We start from the raw sequence: 9,399 nt of genomic DNA, 5'->3' as shown, positions 1-9,399 counted from the left end.
GCTTGGGAGTCTGAGCACCAGAATACTTTCTTGCCTAGAAGGTAGATGATGGAGATTCAAAGCCTCAGACAAAGGATGGGATTTATTCTGAACCTTTGATGTCAGGGATCAAAGCTTTAATCTTCAAACTGTTGTGGAAGCAGGCAGTGTTGCTACATTCTGTGATAAAGTGGTGTCCTAGGAAGACTGAATGTTAGAGTAAGACAGAGTGTACTGTCATGATCATCTGGCCCTTGTTTTGTTTCATGTATGCTTGAGGTACTTTCTTTAAAGAATAAAGTGCCCCAAATTTTCTGGGGCTTTCAACAGGAAAGGGGAAGAGATCTTACCTTCAGCCACAAAGGGACAGAGCATCTAGACCTTGAGCTATATTTTAGGTCCCTTATTTAAGGTTTTGAGTTTTGACTTTAAAAGATCAGCTGGCAAAAGTGATGCATAGCTGTCTAAAAGAGAAGGAAACCAACTTTCTGGAAGAATGAAGGTTTTAGGAGGCAGTTCTGGCCTCGGTAGTCTCATACTCATTGTCTGTCATACTCAGAGCCACTAAATGAGCTTAGTCAAAAATAATCTCTGCAGGAGAACCCTTCCCTCCCACATTTATTTCAGATTTCTGGTAAGGATGAGTGAGCGTATCAGCTTACAGCTAAAAGGTGAAAGAAAGGGCTAACCTTTTTCATGTGTGAAGCTTCAAGGTTATGTGCTGTACCTTCACTTCATATACAGTGCATTTGTACTTCCTTGTGATGCAGCTTGACAGACTAGTTCATAGAAATCACAGATTTCAAAGCCCAAGCTGTCAAACTACAGCATGAAAGCTTTTAAGATAAAATTGCTTACTTTTCCTGTAATGCATCTGCAAAAGGCTTGGTGTACTTTCTTTACTGGAATATAAATGCTAACATGCCATTAGATCTCCATAATGTACATGTGATCAGGCATATAGCTTTGAATTAAATAGTTCATCCATTTGAACAAAGACAAAAATAATATCAGCCTGCCTGGACTAGTTAGGTATTATAATGCTCATGAAAATGTCTTCTGCTTTTCCTATTGCTGAAACTGAAAAAATAATGACTGAATCGCTATGTGATTGTAGTTGGTGAGCCAAGCGATTTTTCTGCTTGGGGAAATAGTACTGTTCTATTCATTATAGATTATAAAGATATGTAATATGCAATATATATCTATAATATCTCTCTATATTATTATATCTGTATAAAGGTAGTTAGTATATCTCCATATAGCTATATCTAATTCATATGATTAGATGGAGCTAGAGATGTAGATATAGCTATAAATAAAGATATATAGGTATAGATATACATACAGATATTTTATTGAACTGCATGGTTCAAGAAACAGGTAGTAAGAAAGGGAGCCTTTCACTGGTCTGAGCTCATTCACATCTTAAGTGGGCAAAACATATTACTCCTGGCTGAGTAGTGGAATAGATTGATTTTCTTAGTCAGTATGCCTCCATATTATGAAAAAAATTCATCGGGATGTTTCTGAAACCCTTCCTAAGTGTTCTCTAGGGTGTAGACAAAACAGCAAAATAAAAAAACCTGAATTTTCATCTCAAAGCTGTTAGCTGCAGAGTGCACATGCTTCTCTGAAGCTGTACGTTTCTTGTGTAAAAATGTTCAAAAAGCCTTTTTATTTTACTCAGAGAGGCCAAAGGTGGCTCATCTTTAAAGTATTCAAAGTAGATGTCTCAGGCTCAAACAAGCAATGTATTCAGTCTGCAGAAAGTGGCAAAACAAAGTACAGAGAGAAATGTCAGTATATGGTACATAAACAATAAAAAAGGAAATTGGTTTACAAATATGTACAAGACATATACAGGTAAAAAAGTAATAGATTATATGTAATTATATTGAATTCTATCAAATATTATGTTCAGTTCTAGACATCACCACTGGTCTAATTTGTTATGATAATTCTTCTGTTATATTCACTTTGCAGCACTATTCAAATCTTAAAATAGAAAAGAACATGGTAGTAGATGGAAAGGAAATATTTTTCAAGGTGACATATATCTCCCCCCTCCTTCTACCATTAAGTGCAAAGAAATATGATAATATGAAATACAGTAGTGTCATCCTGTCCCTTTAAAATAAAAACACTGACACAACCCAATCCACGGCTTTTTCATATATGAAAAAGTTTTCAAGTTTTCAATTTTCAAATTCATATCAAATATCACTGAAAGTTTAAAAGCAGAGACTTGTAGCTGTCTCTTACCACTGAAGGCATTGTCAGCTCAGTCGTGCACTTTTGTATGCAATAAGGTTGCTAAAGTGAACAAACTCCAGATACCTGTTACTGGGGTTAATGTCCTTTTTTTAGAACCTTGCATGGATGGTCAAATCACTGTCTTTTGGGGTATTGCTTTGATGACCGTTTCCAAGGTTTGGGTTTTTTTCAGCTCAGTAGATTATTATATGTTGAGTAGTAGTATCAGTGTGTTTACCAACTGCAACCTCATTGTGAATCGTCTTGTGTCTAAATCTGCAAAGCTGCATTCACCCAGTTAAAGTGGTTCCTGAAACATAATGATGACTACAGTCATTTTGGAATAGCTGTTCCACGTTGGATATAAGCCCTTGCTATCCGTTTTCATGAGAAAGGGCAAAATGAGCAGAAAATGTAGATGAAAAGACAAGTTTGTGAGTCCTGATTCTCTAGTGTATAGTTGTAAGGAAATATTCATGCTAGAAACTGAAGGGAATTGCCTGTGTAAGCCAGGTAGTCCCCCCAAACACTTTTTGTAGGGGGCAGTTCAAAGAACCTAAACTAGATTGTGCTGCTTATTCATCCCCTGGAGAAGCTTCTCCCTCTGTTGACTATGCATATGGAAAACTATCATCTCAGCCAAAACCAGTATACTTGGTTAGATGAGGGATAGGAATCATTGGCTTTAAATTGGGGTAATTTATTTAGTGAAACCTCAGGGCAAAAACTGCTCCATTAATTCTCCTTGTGATTGAAGCCTTCACCAAAAGTTTATCAGCGGAATCTGCTTCTGGGAGTCAGAGTGTACCTCTACATGAGTTTTACACTAGTCCAAGTCTATTGTCTTCAGGGAAGGGAGTTTTTATGAGATTGCTCTATAATCTGTATAAATCAGATCCACCCTTTTTAAAAAAATGTGTTATTTTTGCAGAATGTACTGAGCACAGTCTACTTATTATTTGTGTATATGTAATGTGGTGTAAAACTCTCTTCCTTCTTTTCTCAGTTCTTTACATTCCCTTAGATTCAGTATTACTGTGAAAATGTTTAGGAAACTGAAATATCTGCTGAATAGTCTCACTTGCCCTAAAGAAATAAAAACAGCAGAGAAAAAATAACAATCATCAGTTTTAATATGGGAGATAAAAGTAGTAAGTTCTAAATGTTTTCTGACTTCACAACACATGAATAACAATCACTGAAGTATTTTAGAGAAACAGAATAATGCTTCAGAGAACAGAGCCTGAATATCAGAGAACAAGAGACAGCAGGGAGGGACCAAAAAGAGGTTGTGAGCACTTAGGAAGATGTCGACTGGCCTTGTGGGTCACTGACATGAAAGCAGGTCTCCTGCAGGTCAAACGGTGATACAAATATTATGTTGATGAATCTGTGTACAAGCTTTGCATCAACGTAATTAATGGTAAAAACACCATGGTAGAATAAATAAGGTACTTTGTCTTTTGAAACAACAGTGTCTCCAGGGCAATACAGTGACAATACAATGAGCTGACATTAACATCAGATATTTTATGGCCAAAATTTGGTATAAGAATGCTATTTAGTAAAGGGTGTGGATTTTTCTGTAATATTAAATATGGGAACTTGTTTTGCTTTGACTTTCACAGGCCAGTAACTAGCACAAAGCACACCAAAGAAAGGAATATCTGCCTAATTTTTCCAGTCCTTGAATATTCACATATCTATCTATCTACCTACCTATCTCAGGAAAGTACATAGTTTTCATCAGGGATTAGGGAAGAATGTGTTCCCAAACAAAAGAAACAGAATCCACGATTGATGAGGTTCACAGGTGGCTACATACATTTAGGTATACCAGTAACTCCATTGGAGAAAGCCGTGCACATGGCAGAACTGTGTTTGGAATAGTTAAATAGCAATTTCTATTTTTTGAGTGATACAAGCATCACATTTTTGCTATGTTTGGGAGTACCATTGCAGAAGAACTTACCGTCACTGTCATAATTCATAATATTACAATATTCTGTGGACCCTGAATTTGTGAAAGCATAGATAGCCTACTTTAAAGGGAATGTAATTTCTCTGTGTGGCTTTTGTCTCATGCAGAACTGTTTCATAATCCTAAAAATGATTGGTCTAAAGACTTGATTTTGAAGAAGGAACCTATTACAGAGAGACATATACATAAAATGGAAACCACTGCAGCACTAGGTCACTTTTTAGACCTCAGGAAAGAAGGTAGAAACTAGGTTTACTCATCAGAGTTGTGGCAATATTGATTATGTGTTATCATAAGCAAACATTATGTGGTTGAGGTGAATGGACAATCCTTTATTTTGGCAAGTATTCTTTAGAAAGGCAAGTATTTTAGATTGTGGACTTTGCCAGAGCTTCTAACACCTCCCAAACCTTCTTGAAATGTGGTGGAATTAACACTGAAACAAAGAGAGAAGCAGAAACAGAATATCATGGATTAAGCATGATCCTCTGGAGAGCTATTTTGGACTGGAGACAGTAGAAAGCTTCTGTCATCTTAGCTGTATGTGTATAAACATGCACCAATGTTGGTGGAGTGAAGGAGGTTCTCTCTGAGATTTTTTTAAGTGTCTGATCTGTTTTAGGCATTTGAGATTGACATCCTATTTCAGGACTCTTCTGGTCTTTTGTAAAAACATGTTGAAAAGTTGTATTTCTTTGAAGAAAGAAAAAACTAAAGCCTTGATGTGAAACTGACTGTCAGCAACAAGACACAATTTGGCAGGTGAGGTGGAAGGACTCTAATTGCTGTGTGGTATTGTTAATCTTCAGAAAAGCAGCTTTCTGAGGCTTCTGCACTTCTATAGCATAGTAACACCTAAGTATGTTTTACCAGCCTTTCCTGGTGTCGTGCCTGGCATTAGTGATACAGTTTAGGAGCACATTGCGTCTTTTCATATCCAACACTAAGCCTCTCTGTAAGGAAATGGCAGACAGGCTTGTTTAAAAGATTACTAAAATAAAGTGGCTTCTCATCCACCTTTCCATATGATGTCTTTTTTTCTGCACTAAAAAGCTGCTCTTTTGTGTTCCTTTTCTTTTTGGAACATCTTGGGCTACTTATGGTAATAGCCACCAAATCCCTTCATTACTGGTCTCTTTAACATCTAGTCACTTGGCCCTGATCATGGGATTAGCACCAGGAAAGAGAGGTCTGTCATAAGCACCCTGTAATGCTTTGGAATATCCCTTCTTGTTCTTCTGAATTTGCCTTGATGACATTCTGTTTGTTGTTGGTTTTTTTGCTGTGTTTTTTTTGTTTGTTTGGGGTTTTTTTGCTTTTTTGTCAGGAATTTCAGTAAGCACAGACTTACCACAAATATCAGAAGGGTATTCTTTGTTTCTGCTATGATGACTTATTTTAATTTAAAGCCTATTTGATATACTCAGGTTCTTAATTTTCTGATAGTAAAGGTCACCAGGAAGGTATGCTGTTTTGTCTGTACTATCAGACTGGTGAATGCAGGCTGGGATTCTGCAGGCTATCCTCTTAGCAAGCGGAGTTTGTATGAAGACAAGGGAATAATGCAATTCTGATTTCAGTTCATCTACTGGAATCAGTTGCAAGGCCAGCTTTAAAACCGCAGTTTTATTTCCCGCAGTTACGGAGAACTTATTTGTGGGGTATGGATGCAGATCCTGGGGAAGCTCTGAAAAATAATAGGCATTTTAAGAGATTAAGGACAAAAGGCAAGCCTGTAATTTGGTCATGTAAAAGATCCATTTACAATACTTTGCTCTCGTGATTTCCAAAGAATTTTCTCAACACCTTAATCATCCCAAATCCACCGTGGCTGTTTGGACCTTTGTTTCTATAGGTCAGTTTTATTTCTAATCCTTCTGTTTAAAATACTACCCAGTGCCACCAGGAGGTGTCCGTGTGCTATTTATCGGTTATTTTCCGGGGTGCTTGCATTTTTAATTTTTCCGGGGGGGTGGGGGGTGTGTGCTCCATAACAACGCCACAGTGGTAGCAATTTCTATAGGATCATTATTGTTATATAGCATTGGTGTTTGCACTTCCAAACAAATGAGGATGTTGTGTTTGTGTCGAGGAAGTTCTTAATTCTTTCCCTGGATGAGAAGAATTAAAGATGAAAAAGACCTGTTAAGTCATCCATCTTCTTCCTTTACAGCACACCCTGTTCTCTGAAGTATACTGTATAATGTATTGAGGATATCAGTCTGTTGCTAGGGTAATGATGACTATAATCAGATGTTACACAGCTACATTTTGACTGCATTGCAGGATCAAAGATGAGGCTGTGGAAATGAAGATCTTTTACTGAAACACGTAAATTGTGTCCTATTTGCACTTGTGTATAACTTCCAGGATTAGTAAAAAGAGATGAGTGTATACTACAAAATGCTAAATATCACACAGTATTTTTATGTTGCATATTCCCATTTGGTCTGTGATATTTAATTGGAAAATATCTAGTGTATTTTCAGCGCAAATATAGGCATAAAATATGTACAGATCCATAGTCATCCATAGGACATTACAAATGATTACAAGACATCCTACTACACTAAAGCCTAAAGTAGTCCCATATTTATTACCACATGGATATTCAGAAGCATGCATTAGAGTGAATAGTAAATCTGATTTCATTTGAACACCAGATAGGAAGAAATAGTTGATAAAATATGATCAGCCCTGCCTGGTGATATAATGTATGGTTCAGATGTAATTCCACAGGGTCTCTTGAAAATCCTGTTCCAACCAAATTAAAATTCAGTGTGTTGCAACAGTCACAAGCACTACCTGCAGATGGTGTATGTGAGGGGGGGCAATGTGCAGGAGTGACACTTTTTTCATGGCTGTGTAGTCAGATTGACTACTTCTGCTTCCTATTGCATCTTGCACTCAAAGTGTGTTTTGTTAAAACACATGCCATCCTTGCCAAGGAGAAATCATCAGCCTGAAAGAGATTTCCAAATACAATGGCGTGTTGTATAGGTTACGGCCAAACTTCTTAAAATGTTAAGAGATTTATAAATTTGCCAAATCTCATTTAGTAGTCACATTTCACTGAGGATATGTATTCATACTTAAAATTTGCTTCTGTCTATCTGTTTGCAATATCCATGTTTGATGAACACAGTGAGACTTAATTTACATGCTAATGCAACAAAACAGACGCAGAATAGATCAACGCACCTGCTAACACATGCATTATTTGGGCCACACTAGTACTGATTGAATGACAGGTAGCTTTAATTCCTGATGCTGGTTTGCAGAGCTGCTCAAGATTTGATCTCCCTACAAATATCTCCCACCCATCTCTCAGATGACATGTCACTATTTTCTACAAATTACTGCTGAGTTACTTTTTTTTTATTTCATCTCTCATCCCTCATCCTTTTGTATGTTAAAAACGGATTAATTTTTCAGGATCTAAAGGTGTTCTTTTCATGGAAGTAGATCTAAGCATTAACTGATTAACCATTGATACAATAGGTTTATTATTTAACAAATAAAAAACACTTATCATCTGTCTTTGCTAGTGCAAGAAGGTAGTGTGGATTTTTTTGCAAACATTTTTGTCTCAGACATTTTGGGAGCACTTGAGGATCTGCCTTGGTCAAGCCTGTATCAGGCTATCACCTATTACGCTACACTCATGGATCAGCACCAGTGAAATTCTTTCTGAAGTCAAAATATCACCTAAGTTGAACAATTTATCTTCTTTTTAGCCAAGGCCAACATATCCTGACTGTCCATCATATGGTGGAGAAAGCTGTATTCTGTATTGGGCTCCACCTGCCTTACTATTAAGAAAAGATCTCCTCCTTATATTGCTGGCCTATCTTCTTGAATTCATGCTTCCTTCCTGGCTCTATTGCTTCTCTTGTGCCAAGAACTTTGAAGCAGATCCCTCTTTGTGCATTGATCAAAAAGATGAAGAGAAACCACCTTTCCACTACAAGACTTTAGTCAGTTAAATATACAGAAATCCAGTACAGCACTCCATATCCATATATTTCTAGGGTATTGTTTTACACGAGGTAAGCACAGGACAGAAAATGAACCAGCGAGGAAGAGAGGCAGAGCAAAACAAAGAAACAAGTCTGGGCAAAAATACAGCAGTTTAACGTAAGAATACTGCTGAGGTAAGGCAAACTTTGTCAAAGTTGAGGTTACATTACTGTGCTCAGTCTCAACACCAGCTCTCAAGTCTTTCCTTTTCACAAAAGTAATTGATGTTTCTGAAACATAAAATATAAACATTAAGCACACCTGGAATTCTTCACTGTTTAGCTGAGGAAGACATTCATACTGTAGAAGTTCCAGCTTAACCACTTTGGCAGTTGCTCCCCTCCTTCTGGGCACCAGATAATTTCATTATCCATTTGCAGGAAATCTAACTCCTCAGGACCTGTCACTCATACCAGGATACACTTTTTCCCACTTTAAAACTGTGGAAAAAAATGGCAAGGGAAATGGCAAGGATGGGTAGTAGGTATACTGACTTTTTTTCATATTTATTTAATAATTGTTGTATGGAAGGTCACGGTGAACTTTTGGCTTAAAATGATAGTTTGATGAAATAATGGTATGTGCATACTTGCTGCTGTCTTTTAATAGCGGCTTTCTGAAGCACATGGGCAACATTAATGGAAATAAGCAGAAGAAAGAAATGCCAGTATCTCTGTCCAATTCTAGTTTTATATTCTTTGTGTTTCAAGTGGATGGAGAATCTAAACCCTGCAAATGCAATGCCTGTGAACATAGTCATCGACTTTATTATGGGCAACAAGAACATGAGTGCAGAGACAATTTTTTGAAGTGACAGGCCTGGCAGGGTGAAGGAAGCACTGAAAACGTACCAACTAAAGAGATGGTAAAACAAACAAAAAACCACCACCACCACCAAAAAAAACCTCCAAAGCCAAACCTTTAAGTTGTATTCTATTAAGCTCATAATCCAGACCTAACTTTGTTGAGTTTATGTAGCTTTTGGAGAGGTCTTTCTAAGATAATCCTGAATTAAACAAACTTCAATATTTTACCTATCATGAGAACAATAAAATGTAAAGATGATAGTGGAACAGAAGCCAGAGTGGCAGGCTTACTGAAAAAGTTAACTAGCAAAGGGAAAAATAAACACAGTCAAAGTCCAATTCTGCCATCTGTGTCCC

Source organism: Haliaeetus albicilla, chromosome 3 (assembly GCF_947461875.1).
Source record: "Haliaeetus albicilla chromosome 3, bHalAlb1.1, whole genome shotgun sequence".
Classification (NCBI taxonomy): Eukaryota; Metazoa; Chordata; class Aves; order Accipitriformes; family Accipitridae; genus Haliaeetus; species Haliaeetus albicilla.
Note: the sequence above shows the minus strand (reverse complement) of the source record.